Source organism: Elephas maximus, chromosome 13 (assembly GCF_024166365.1).
Source record: "Elephas maximus indicus isolate mEleMax1 chromosome 13, mEleMax1 primary haplotype, whole genome shotgun sequence".
Taxonomy (NCBI): Eukaryota; Metazoa; Chordata; class Mammalia; order Proboscidea; family Elephantidae; genus Elephas; species Elephas maximus.
The window spans coordinates 74,045,683-74,059,592 of NC_064831.1; the positions used below are offsets into that span (position 1 = coordinate 74,045,683).

Here is a 13,910-nt window from a genome sequence, read left to right on the forward strand (position 1 = left end):
AATTTTAATGCATAAGTTCTCCATTGTGAGAGAAATAGTTATTTCTAGTTTCCCACCCTTAATAGCATTGTGACATACATCTTCATAGATAAATCTTCCTCTGCATCTAGGAGTATTTACTTAGGAAACATTTTTAGCAATAAAATGACTAGGTCAAGCAGTTTTAATATTTTTTAAACTCTTGGGGAATTATGCAAGTGTTGTCTTCATTTTTTTTTTTTTTTTTGTCTTCAGTGGTCCCTCCAGCAGTTTGAGAGTACCCCTCTCACCATATATTATCTAGGGAAAGAAAATTATCAAAATAACTCATCAGCATTGAGTATTTTACCTTCAGTTTTTTCCTGTCTGGTAAACAGAATTTTTGTTTTAATTCCCATTTTTTTTAAATAACTGAAAGTATTTTTAATACTAGTATTTAAAAATTTTTTCCATGTAGCGTTTCTTGCTAACCTTTTTTTTCTACTGGGGTGAAGACTCTACTAGACCTTCTGAAAAGTTAGGCTGCCTTAAAGACAACTGATTTCCTTTTTGGGGAAGTTAAAAGAGGGTATGTAGCTTTTTAATTCATCAATGTCTCCTTCCTAATACATAAAAGCCTGTGGGGAAAATGTTTTACAATAGAAGTTGGATAGCATTTATTCCACAATGGCAACTTCAGCTCTTTGAAATGTTAATACTTGCTAGGAACAGTAATCATCTTGAATTCACACCTGTGCAATTCTGAATCCATGTGTATAAAGGGTTTGTGAAGGTGTGAATCTGAATTTAGAAGAGCTGTGAAACCAGCTTGAACCTGTGTCTCTTTCCTTAGATTGTTCCCCAAGAAACACAAAAATGCAAACTAACCTGTAAGGGATACTTTTCGTTTTTGTGCAGACCAATTCAGTTTTGATTTTTTACCAGCAGTCTGGCTATCCTGGACAAAATATAACGTAAGTAACGTTTTGTTCTGACCAACTCAGAGAGATTTGTTCATTGTGTGTGTGTGTGTTTTAAGGAATAACATTTAAAATTTGGGGACCTCTGTAAACATTTCCAAAGTTTAAAGTGCTTTTAATCTTACCTAGTACTTTTTTTTAGTACTTATAAAACTATAATAAAAAAAAAATTTTTTTTTAGGGTATTTTTTCTCATTACCTTGCAGAGGATAATAATATTTGCCACAGGATAAGAACTCATCCTCAAAAAAAAAAAAAAAGAATATGACCTGAAAATTGGTAGCTACTGGCTGTTTTTGTTTTTTTTTTATTTGAAAAGATATTTCAACCATTTAATGATTAAGGCTGTTGCAAATTAGATTAACATATTAATAACATATTTGAAATTTCCCCAGGGAAATGTTGACTAACATCCCCACATCAGGTCAGGTACCCCATTATATATATATATATCTCTATGTTATCATGTTTATTTCCTTCCCAGCCTTTCATTCCCAATTACAGTTTATCACTAGTATGATTATTTGGTTTCTGTCTCTACCACTGGATTTGTAAACCCATAAAGGCAAGAGCTGTAGCTATTTTTTCTTGCTATCATATTCCTGTTGCGTAGATAGCGTCTGACACACAGTCAGTTATTAAGTAAAAAAATTTTTTTGAAGCTGTCACATTGAAAAAAACTTAAAGTTGGATAGTACTGGTGTTGGTAAAGGTGTTCACAAATGCACAGAAAAGGATAGGAAAAGAATCTGTCTCATACTGTTAACTCAGAGGAGAGTAGGATTGAGGGCAAGGAGTGTTGCAGGGATATGAAAATAATGTTTTAGTTTTTACTCCGTGTTGTGTGTTGTCTTGAATTATTTTTGTTTTTGATAAAATGAAATTTTGCATTAAAGTATAAAATTGTAAAAAAAAAAAGAAAGAAAGAAACCCAACCCCCTTGCCGTCAAGTCGATTCCGACTCACAGCAACCCTATAGGACAGAGTAGAACTGCCCCGTAGGGTTTCCAAGGAGTGGCTGGTGGATTACAACTGCTGACCTCTTGGGTTAGCATCCAAGCTCTTAACCACTGAGCTGCCAGGGCTACAAAATTGTAAAAAGATTATGTGGATTTGGAATCGGGTCTGAGGGCTAGCTGTGGCATCAGTCAGATTTTGCTTTACCTCTTTTGAACCTTGGCTTCAGTACGGGTAAAATGTCTTCTCTGTGACACTGTTCTGAGGATTATGGTCATTGTTATAAATTGTCTAGCTCCTCTTGAAACTCAAAAATAAATTTTCTAATTTTTATGCTTTAAAAAGTAAGGAATGTGATGTTTCATTAACTTCTAAAAGCCTTGATCTGTGTGGTGCCATCCCCATCTGCTGGAATGTCAGGGCTCTGCCACTGAAAGCTAAGGGCTGATGGTGTCTTGGAGGTTGCTTCCACTTTAGGATGTGCTTTCTATTTTCCGGATGTTGATAGATGTTGTATATCTTTCTGACTGAAGAAGAAATGAGTACGTAAGGGGCGAGGAGACTGTGCAGAGGTCAAGAGTTAAGGCTTCTGGAATCAGAGTGTTAGGAAAGGTGCTTCTACTGTGAAATGAGGGACTCCAAAGTTCCTTCGTTTTCAGTGTTCTGTGGTTTACTATGTTTAAGTGGAATAACCATCTTAATTTCATACTGTCATTGAGCTCCTCATATTAAATTTAAAATCTTCTTTTAGTATGGGCTTTTCTTTGTAAAAATTCTTTTAATTCATTTATTTTAAATCTTAATCGCCTCACTCTGTTTAATAACTTGTATTTTTTCTTGTTACAGTAATAGGTTTATTTTAAAAAACTGAAGAAAACAAATTTGAGGAAAAAACCATATGTAATTTCACTACTCAGAGATAACTACTGTTAACATTTTAGAGTATCTTTCTAGTATTTTTCTAACGTATGTTTATACGTATAAAAGTAAAGTGAAATCTTTCTGAGTACACTGTATAGTAATTTTCCTCTTCTTTCTTCTTCCTGTGTTCTTCATGCTCTGTGTCTTTTCCAGGGCTCTGTGGCTTATTGTGTAGGTAGATGCATTGAGGGCTTTTTTTTTTTTTAAGTTGTGCTTCAAGTGAAAGTTTACAAATCAAGTTGGACTCTCATACAAAAATTTATAAACACCTTGCTGTATACTCCTAATTGTTCTCCCCGTAATGAGACAGCACACTGCTTCCCCCCACTCTCTGTTTTCGTGTCCATTCAGCCAGCTTCTTACCCTCTCTGTCCTCTCATCTCCCCTTCACACAGGTGATGCCAACATAGTCTCATATGTCTACTTGATCCAAGAAGCTCATTCTTCACCAGTATCATTGACTGTCCCGTAGTCCAGTCCTATCCCCGTCTGAAGAGTTGGCTTTGGGAATGGCTCCTGTCTTGGGCAAACAGAAGGTCTGGGGACCATGACCTCCAGGGTCATTCTAGTCTCAGACCATTAAGTCTGGTCTTTTTACAAGAATTTGGGGTCTGCATCCCACTGCTCTCCTCCTCCCTCGGGTTCTCTGTTGTGTTCCCTGTCAGGACAGTCATCGGTTGTAGCCAGGCACCATCTAGCTCTTCTGGTCTCAGGCTAATGTAGCCTCTGCTTTATGTGTCCCTTTCTGCCTCTTGGGCTCATAATTACCTTGTGTCTTTGGTGGTGTTCATCCTCCTTTGGTCCAGGTGGGTTGAGACAATTGATGCATCTTAGATGGCCGCTTGCTAGTGTTTAAGACCCCAGACGCCACTCTCCAAAGTGGGATGCAGAATGTTTTCTTAATAGAGTTTATTATGCCAGTTGCCTTAGATGTTGCATTGTTGGATTTTTAATGTAGGTGCTTAGATAGAATTCAGGGGGCCTAGTAACTTGGATGAGTAGAAAGTTACATCTTTGTTTTCACTGGCATTTAGGCGAAGTCTATTATTTCATCTTCAATTGTGAATGAAGGCAACAGATCACAGTAATATTAGTAGGATCTCTGACTTCGACGTCTACAGTCATCGTGCATATCTTTACATGTTATTTACACTTAATGCTACTTCAAAATTATGGTCACTGTTTTACACATTTTAACACATTATTATTAGGAAGGGTCCATGGTCTTTAGCAGACTGCCAAATGGTTCATGGTAGAAAAAGGTTAAGAACCTAGGCATTCAATTCCATATTTTGGATACAGTTTGTTTAAATGGGTATATATTTTAAACACTAGTGAGAACTAGCTGAACTTAAAACTTTTGCCTGCATCCGTGGCTATTTAGGCATAGGATAAATCTTTAAAAATAGAATTCTTTCATAAAAGAAGAGATAGCATTTAAAACTTTTTAATTCTTTTATTGTACTTTAGAAGAAGGTTTACAGAACAAACTAGTTTCTCACTAAACGTTTTATGACATTATTTAACAACCCCGTGATTTTATGTATTCCTTAGGTCCACTATGGTTTGGCACGGTAAGGGGTCACCTGTAGGGGTCTCTAGTTTGGTGTAATGTTCAAGGAACTTCTGCAAATCCAAAATTTGAACAGTGTAGCATTAGGTAAAGTAACATTTCATTCTGTTTTGATTATACTATTTTTTTACATATAACTTGAGGGCAGTTCCTGGACAGGAAGTTGTATTCTAGGACTCTGGACTAGGTTCCAGGACAGTGTACTTTCAGAAACACCTCATACTAGACACCATAGATTGGGTGGAGCTCGATTTCAATCAGCAGCCTTCTTTTTTGCTCTCCATGGGGAGGAAGTGAAATTGTCACCTTAAAAAACAATATATGCTCATGGCAATGAAATCCTGGAAACACTAGAACATGCTTAGGGCCCCAGTTTTGTCAAGACTGACTGTCTTTGTTTCTCTCCCAGGGAAAGTTTCATTTTTTTCCTTTTTCAGACTTGCCTATTACTGAGGAAAGGGATATGCTTACATTCTCCTGGCATCATGAACTGTGAGGAAAAGGTTCTTTATCTGTTATATCCAGTTAGAAAAATCTCTAGGAGGGACTCCAGTTAATTTGGCTTGACCTATACTCATACCTAGACTGGTCCTTGAAGTCATGGGAGTAGGTTAGTCTGGCTCAGCTTGGGTCAGATGCTCATCCTTCCAGAAGATGGCATTTGCTTTTAGGACCAATGGATGGCATAAGAAAAGCAGTTCAACAAAGTCTGGTGTGTGGAGATTTTTTAAATATGATCTTGGGATTTATAAACTAGGCAGCAGGTATCTTCTAAACGTTTGCGTACATCTTATTCTTTTTGAAAAATGTACTCCTTTGCATCTTTAACTTGATATCTAAATTTTCGTAAGTGAAAATGTATCCAATGGAATTTCAGTATTAGAGATTTGATACCCGTTATTTATTTAAAAATAAGTAGAATAGTTCTTTAACAGTGGGGAATTTTTTATTCCGTTCTCCTTCCCTCATATTTTTTGTGACTAAAAGGCTATAAATGTTTTGGATTGCTAGGACAATTGATTAAGACAATTTAAATGTAACCAATTTTGATAAAATTTTATTCTTTATTTAATATGTTTATTGGAAATGTTTCTCAATGAGATGAATGAGGCTTTTAAAACACTCATGTATTTTTGGATGAATCACTTATTGCTAGAATGACTCAGGGTTTTCAGCATCAAATATATTCTTATTTTTTTATTTATAGATCTGTGCTCTGAATAACCTTGTTCACATAAATAAACACCTGGGGAATGAAGACATTGTTAAAACAATGTCATTCGATTCTTTGAGCTCTTTGAGTTCTAGGCAAAAAAAAAAAAAAACAACCAGAGTTATCTGTCATTAATTTTTAGTCATCTGCTTGCTGACAGTTCCATTCACTCCTCCTCCATATTTGTTAAAAAGAAGGAACTGGAAACCATCTAATTTATGAAAAGATTTGTTTTACCTAGTTATCAGTCATTGAATTTCTCAATTTCTTGGAAGTGTACCAAGAATTCTTTATCAGAATTTCAGGTGACTATTAACTATGCCTGTTACTCTTTCACAGCTTGTTTAACTGAATATATCAAAAGGATTAGAAAAATTAAAATATATATTTTTAAATTTTATTTTGCTTTAGTTGAAAGTTTACAGTGCCAGTTTCTCGTTCAAAAATTTATACACAGATTGTTTTGTGACATTGGTTGCAACGTGTCAGCGCTCTCCCCCTTTCCCTTCACATCCTGGGTTCCCTGCGTCCAGTCGTCCAGTTTACCTGTCCCTTACTGCTTTCTCATCTTTGCTTTTGGGCAGGTGTTGTCTATTTGGTCTTGTAACTTGACTGAACTAAGAAGCATGTTCTTCCTGTGTGTTATTGTTTGTTTTATAGGACTGTCTAATTTTGGCTGAAGGGTAGACTTTGGGAGTGGCTTCAGTTCTGAGTTGGCAGGGTGTCCGGGGGCCACAGTCTCTGGGGTTCCTCTAGGCTCTGCCACATCAGTAAGTCTGGTCTTTTTTTTTTTTTTTTTTTTGATATTTTTAGCTTAAAAGTATACTTTTGCCAATACAGTATTTTAAAAAACGTTTTATATTATTACTTGCTTTAATAATGTTTTGTGGCACAGTGGCTAAAGTGCTCAACTGCTAACAGAAAGGTCTGCGTTTCAAAACAACCAGTGGCTCCGCGGGAGAAAGGTATGGCAGCCTGTTTCTGTGGAGATTTATAGCCTTGGGAACCCTGTGGGGCCTCGGTGAGTCAGAATCAGCTCCATGGCAGTGGGTTTTAATTTTGTGTTTGTCAGAACCTTGGGCCTGTAGATTTAACTTACTCTGTTTACAGAAATGCAAGAGAAAGATGTGACAGTGTGCTCCTATAAAGGTTATATATAGCCTTGAAAACCCTGTGGGGCAGTTCTTTTCTGTCCTCTAGGTCTCTATGAGTCAGAATTGACTCGATGGCAGTGGGTTTGGGTTTGGTTATTTATGGAGAATGTCAACCATAAAATCATTTTGACAAAGTCATTTATCAAACCAATTAGACAGACCTGCTTTTTTTGTCAGAAGTCTGAATTCATTTTCCCCTAACATTTTATTATGAACATTTTCAAACACACAGAACACTTAAAGAGTTACAAAGCAAACATCCGTAATACCTACCACCTAGATTCTGTCGTCAATATTTTGTCGTATTTGCATTATCACGTATCTGTTCATTAATCTAATTCTCTAACCATTTATCAAAACCCCCTGGTGCCGCAATGGTTGAGAGCTCAGCTTCTAACAGAGAAGTTGGTGGTTTGAACCCACCCAGGGCTTCATTGGAAAAAGACCTGTTTGTTGATCTGCTTCCGGAAAGATTACAGCCTGGAAAACCCTGGAGGCAGTTCTCTTCTGTCACATGGGGTCGCTGTGCCCTGACAACACAAACTGTTGGTGAAGATGTGGCTCAGGCTTTCTTCTTAATTTTAGCCATTCTGGTGGGTGTGTGGTGGTATCTCATTGTGGTTTTAATTTGCATTTATTTGATTACTGATGATGTTGAGTACTTTTTCAAGTGCTTATTGGCCATTTATATATTTTTGTGAAGTGCTTTTTCAGATTTTGTGCCCTTTTAAAAATCGGGATGTCTTTTTATTTGAGTTGTTGAGATTTCTTGTATACTCTAGATACTAGTTATTTGTCAGACATGGTTGTAGATGTTTTCTCCCATTTTGTGACTTCCTTAATCATTTTATTAACGGTGTGTTAATGACCAGAAGTTTTAAATTTTGATTAGTTCAGTTTATCAATTTTTTTTTCTAATGATTGTTGCTTTCTGTGTCCTGCATAAGAAACCTTTGCTTCTCCACATTCCCTCTCCTCAAGTCATGAAGATACTCACTTTTCTTCGAGAAGGCTCACTGCTTTAGATTTTACTTTCAGGTCTCTGATCTGACCATATTAAATTCAGTGGGGGTGAGAAGTATAGGGGTCAAAGTACATTTTTTGTTGTTCTTACATGGATATTTAGCTGTTACAGCACCATTTGTTAAAAAAGTCTTTCCCCACTGAATTACTTGAAGGAGAGGTGGTGTTAACTGAGATTGTGTTGACTGTGTAGATCAATTTGATGGGAATTAACTTCTTAACAATATTGAATCCTCCAATACGTGAATATGGTGTGATATTGTTTTTAAAGTCTAAGCATATTAATACTCATTTAAAGAATACTACAGAAATCACTTTGAAATAATTTATAGCATTTACAATTATTAGAAACAAGATTAAAATCTAGTAATCATATTTTTATATGGTAAGTACAAACTAAACCTAATGTTGTCTCTTATACCTTTATCTGTAACAGTGCAGTTTAATGTATTAATAAAATTATAAGGATGGTTTCTTCAAATAATCTATCCATTTCTTTTGAACTTCTGCTCTACTTATTACCACACAAATTAGCAATAAATTGTTTTCTGGAGTGTGCATTTCTTGGGAGTTATGAGTAACTCAGACGTAGCCTTTTATGTTTGGTGACTAACGTGAAAAAAAGTTAACAGGTAAGCCAAAGCCTGAAGATTGGTTTTGATCTGAAAGGCAATAGTGATGAACTGTTAAAGGTACTTGTTTAGAGGAGTGAGCACCATAAAGAAAGTAGTGTTGAGTAAGGATATGATGAATTACCTGGACAGATGCTGGGAAGAAAAACCACTTAAAACTCTCGCTATTCAAAGTGGGGTCAGTTGGACCAGTAGCATTGACATCACCTGGGAGTTTGTTAGACATGTAAATTCTGGGTCCTGCCTCAAACCCACTGAATCAGCATCAGTGTTTTAAAAAGATTAGGAATGTGTTATGCATATTAAAGTTTGAAAAGCTCTGTCCAGAGAAACATCCAGTCACCCTGGCGTGAATGGATATGGGCCATAGTGCAAAGGGCAGTTGAAATGATCTTGACAGATGTCTGACTTCTTGCCTATTTTGTTCTTTCTCTTTAAGCTGCTGAAATTGATTTTTCAAAATTTAGCATTTTGGTTTTCTTGGTTTTTGAGAGAAAATAGTACCTAAACCAACTTTTTATGAGTACATTCTTAAAAATGCTACTTTATGGGCTTGATAAAACTTCAAGAAGAATTGTAAATCATTGACTTAAATAGCCTCAGCTAACTGTAAAGGCAGTCAGTCATTTTAAAGAATCTAATGGGGACAAACGGGTTAATGCCCTGTCTGCTATTCCTGGGGACTGGAATTTGGGGACAAAGTAGAGATTTTGTACAAAAGCTCAAGCGTGGTTGCTATACAAACTATAATAGTATGCTTGTTCAAAGTCTAGAGAGGAAAAGGAAAGGAGAGGACAGATTTTGTATTGTTATAATGTTTGTATAATAACAAAGGAAAATCTGTTAGCAGCCTGCTACCCTCACACGTTAGCTGTGCATATTTTTCTGTGCTCCTTTAACCAACGCTGTCCATCAACATGCAGAATTTTCACATAGTTATGATCATGATATAGATGCAACTTTGTAGTCTACTTGTGTCATTTAACCTGTCTTCCCTCCTACCCAACTGCTATCACTGGCTTCTCTGACTCTGCCCTCCATGAGTCTGATCTGGGGTTCGTCTTGAACCCTGTACCAGATTATTTCCTGTTTAAGAGTTTACAGAGATTCCTCTCTGTCTGCCTAAGCATCATTTTGATAATTTGGCCTCAGTTCTTCCTGGCTTGGCACCCATTACATAACCTTGCTTACCTTCTCTCCCATCACATCCTCAGAACTAGTAAGACCTCTTCTTCAAGGACCAGCTTGTGATAAATCTGCTCAATGAAACGTTTTTTGGCGAAGCCAACTCACGTCTCCCAGAGGCCTGAAACTGACTTGCACAGTCACCATCTCCCTTATATAATGGAGCCTTTACCCTGCCCTAAGGAATTCCCAGGTCGGGGCTTAAAGAGACTCTTCTTGTCTTACTTCCCCTGCTTTCCAGGAGCTCAAGAATGGTAGTTGCAGAGGACCATGAGCAGTTTTGCACTAAGTATTGGCGGCAGAGGTCAACAGAGCACAGAGAAGGTTATAACACTGAGGATAGAAAAGATCAGAGTTGAGGCTGTAACACTCTTGAGTTCTTCAGTCCCAGAGCCAGAGTCCCTGACTCTCCTGTCTGTGTTTTCAGCCTGTCAGGGGCTGCTCTATTCTAAACTGTGGCAAACTGGACTTTGGGTTTAGTTTGCTTATTTTTCTGAGTCATTCATTTGGCTGAGAAATTTGGAAGGTTAACTATAGAGAAGATAATTGATGTTCTCAAAGGGAAAAGATTTTAAAAAATTGAACCAAATTAAGAACCTTATATTGGAAGCTTTGTATGTAGTCTTTTGTTGCTAGGCGATTCTGGTTCATGGCGACCCCATGTGTGCAGAGTAGAACTGAACTACTCCACAGAGTTTTCAAGGCCGTGACCTTTCAGGAGCAGCCTGTCTTCCGCGGTGCTTCTGGGTAGGTTTGAACCACCAACTTTTAGGCTAGTAGGCGAGCATTTAACCATTTATACCACCCAGGGAACAGAAACTTTGTATAGGTATTTATTTTAAAAAACTTGTAGGAGAAAACATTTCAGCTGAGACATTGTTCAGATACATTGCCTTAGAATGAGAATTACTGTTTTCATCTTGTGCTGGCCAGTGGCTTTTAGTATCTTCTGAGTGCCTAGTTGATGTTAGGCAAAGGATTATAAAAACTGTCCTCTGATTAAAAACATTATCCTCCAATTAAAAGGACCAAGTGCCCGTCCAGCTTCAGATGTGAGTTTGAGAAGCTTTTGCTCATCAGAATCAGCCTTTGCTTTTCAGACCTTTTGACTCACTACTACCCGTTAATCTGTGTTGATAGTTCACTTTTCAAAACATCAGTTCAGAGTGAAAAGGTAAAGCAGATGGATAAGTTTGGAGAAATGGGATCAGGAAGCCATTAGAAAGGAGATTTTTTGAGTAAAATGGTTCAAAACACGAATGGATGCCACTCACCATGTGTTAGGAGTGACCACACGCACCAGTTTGCTAAGATAGTCCCTATTGAAGCTTGCTGTCCAGTATGATTGTTAGTATTTGCCCCTTTCTCTCTCAGAAGTATCCTAGTTTGGATGATAAATCATATGGTCGTTCTGCTGGCAAATACCTTGTGCCAGACACTATACCAAACGTGTTTTATCTTCACAAAACACCTGAAAGGTAGCTGCTGTTGCCACTTTACAAATGAGGAGATGCTCAGAAAGGCTAAGTAATTTGACTGAGATCACACAGTGGCAGACCTGGGAAGCAAAGCCCTGTTTGTCGGAGTTTTACTTGATTTCTCTAAGCATGTGTCATTAAAGGTTTAATGGGCGTGGCTTCTGTTGATCTTTTTGGACCTAGTGAAATAATCGTACAGTGGTAGTGAAAGCCTTTACCTGGAAGAAACAGTGGCATTGGAAGGTCCGATAAGGATAAAGGTAAAGTCTGTGGTAGGAGTGCTGGGGTGAGGGTAGAGTTGTATTTAGATTCCCAAGTTCCTGGATGCTTGTAGCTTTTTCTTGCTTGAGGGCTTAAATAAACCTGCTGCTCAGATCTGCGACCCTTCAGCTTAGGGTGGAGAAGGTTGTGGTAGTTGTTAGATCAATAGTGCTCACACTTCCATGTGCATACATGTTAACTGGGAATCTTGTTAAGTGCAGATTTATTTCATAGGTCTTAGATAGGGTCTGAGCCTCAGCATTTATAACAAGCTCTTGATATTGTCTACCAAACTACACTTTGAGTAGCAAAAGCATAAAAAACTCATTGCCATCGAGTCGATTCTAGCTCATAGTGACCCTATAGGACCGAGTAGAACTGCCCCATAGGGTTTCCAAGAAGTGCCCTGCAGATTCGAACTGCTGACCTTTTGGTCAACAGCTGTAACTCTTAAGTACTACACCACCAGGGTTTCCAGCAAAGAGTATAGTTGATAATTAAAGTCTCTCTGCCTGGGGTAGCCATACACACACACACGCACAAAAATTACCTCAAGTTGATGTTGACCAGTCGATTCTGACTCGTAGTGACACTATAGGACAAAGTAGAACTGCCCCATAGGGTTTCCAAGGCTGTAGATCTTTTCAGAAGCAGACTGCTTCATCTTTCTCCCACAGAGTGGCTGGTGGGTTCAAACTGCAGCCCAGCACTTAACCACTGTGCCAGAGGGTTCCTGTCATATATATAGATTTTCCTGATTTTAGAGAAGGAGAGGAAAAATGGCTTTTAGTCATAGATGTCTTCAGATTGGGGTACAGGGGACCCCAGTAAATACCTGGCTTAGGGGAGAATTGGTGCCTAAATGCAGTTTTTAAAGGAAACATTGTTTTTTGTAATGAATACACACACATTATTTTCTAAGTGTATCCTCAGCCTGGGAGAAGAGCGTAGATAGAGAAGCAAGAGGGAGTATCCTGGGTAGGGGCAGCACCAGCGTGGGTGGGTTCTCGCTCAGCCTGTGCAGAGGTGACAGCCTGTGTAGAAGTGAACAAGCCTTCGGCAAACAGACAGGGAGCAAGCAGAGTATCTGTAGCCAGACAGGAACAGCGTGCACGGATGACACAGCAACATAGCGCCTATGAAAGCCTCCAAAGGGAGGAGTCCCTGCCACAGACTGACCATTTCCCACCCTGGGCTATGCGTGTGGACATAAGGTATACTGCAGGAGCCTCTGGCCAACTATTCCTGTACTAACTTCATTATCCCCCTCTTTCCTGCCCCTCAGGCCCTGTCACGGGAGGTCCCACATGGGGGTACTTCGTGTATCAGGCTACTTTTTGCAATAAGGGGAGAACAAGCAGAGTGGAATGCTACCAGCCTGGTCCAGGTGTGAGGAGCCTGCTTGTTGGCTGAGGTTGGGATCTTTGCCTGGGGGAAGCCTGGTGCCTGGGGGTCATGCAGGCTGGCTTATTGGTGAAAAGGAAGTAGAGGCTCCAGAACCTCTGGGCAGAGCTGGACCTTGTTGTTGGGACTGTAAGTGGCCACAGAACTAGGGTGTTGCTCCTGGGAACAACCCTAAGAAGGGATCCAGGCAGTTAAAGGTGTAAGTGGCCCCTACACATGGCAGCTATAGATCTTGGGGTTCCTGGAGGACAAGAAAAGCTGTCTTGACGGAGCGAGGTGATGTAAGCTCCTCAGCATGGTGTTCTTGATAGGATATAACAATACTTCAGCGATTGTCCTCCAGACACTGCTTGGGGAGTGTTTTCTCAGTCTATGCCTATAGTTGCAGGAGTGAGGAGGGGAGCTGCTCACGACTCATGGCCACTGTGCTGGGGTGAGGGAACGTAGGACCATGGACTTCCCTAGTCAGGGCAGGTCTTCCTCTGGCATGTGGGTTGTGGGCCATGTCCTGTGAGGTGGCACAGGGGTTCTAGAACAGTGTGGTGACTCCACCTTCCTCTGCCAACGCTGACCCCTTTTCTCTGTTACAAGCTGCTCCAGACAAGCCTGGAGCACCAGGTGTTGTTCCCCAGGGGCCAGTGTACAGTGTTTTTCTGAAGGTTATCCCATTGCTCAGTGTAAACATTGCTGTGTCAGGGTGCTGCTCAGGGGCTACTTGGAACATTACATTTTTGCTAGCAGGATTGTGAAGCTTTGCATTGGGCTGTAAAACCAGGGCTTGAGCCAGCAGCTGGAGAGAGTCCAGGGCTAGAGTGTTTTTGGGTTTGGGGGTGGAGAGTGGAGGGAGGGGCAGGAGGGCAGAGCTACACAAGCCGGCAGTCCACTGCTTTGGCTTTGCTGTCTGCAGAGAGGACTTCAGTCGTGCCTGAGGGCCGCTTGGCCACCATTGCTGGAGACCGGAGGGTGCTGCCTCCCCACCCTGACTTACTGGCACGGCACCCAGACTATTCCAAGTGGACGTTGTGCTAGCTTTTCCCTGGGAGGCAAGTCTCCTCCCTGTTGTCCCCTCCTGCTCCTCCCCCGTTCTGTGAGGGATGATGCCGCTCTCTATTGCACGGCTCAGCCGGCTGATGTCACTGGCAGCGGGAAGCATCAGCAGCCTGATCACATG

At 39.8% G+C, this 13,910-nt stretch overlaps 1 protein-coding gene across 1 annotated transcript in view; it reads left to right on the top strand.

The window, feature by feature from the left end:
* The window catches only part of CPEB1 (cytoplasmic polyadenylation element binding protein 1), a 108,003-nt gene that overhangs the window by 61,539 nt on the left and 32,554 nt on the right, over nt 1-13,910 (top strand). The gene's annotated exons all lie outside the window — the stretch shown is intronic.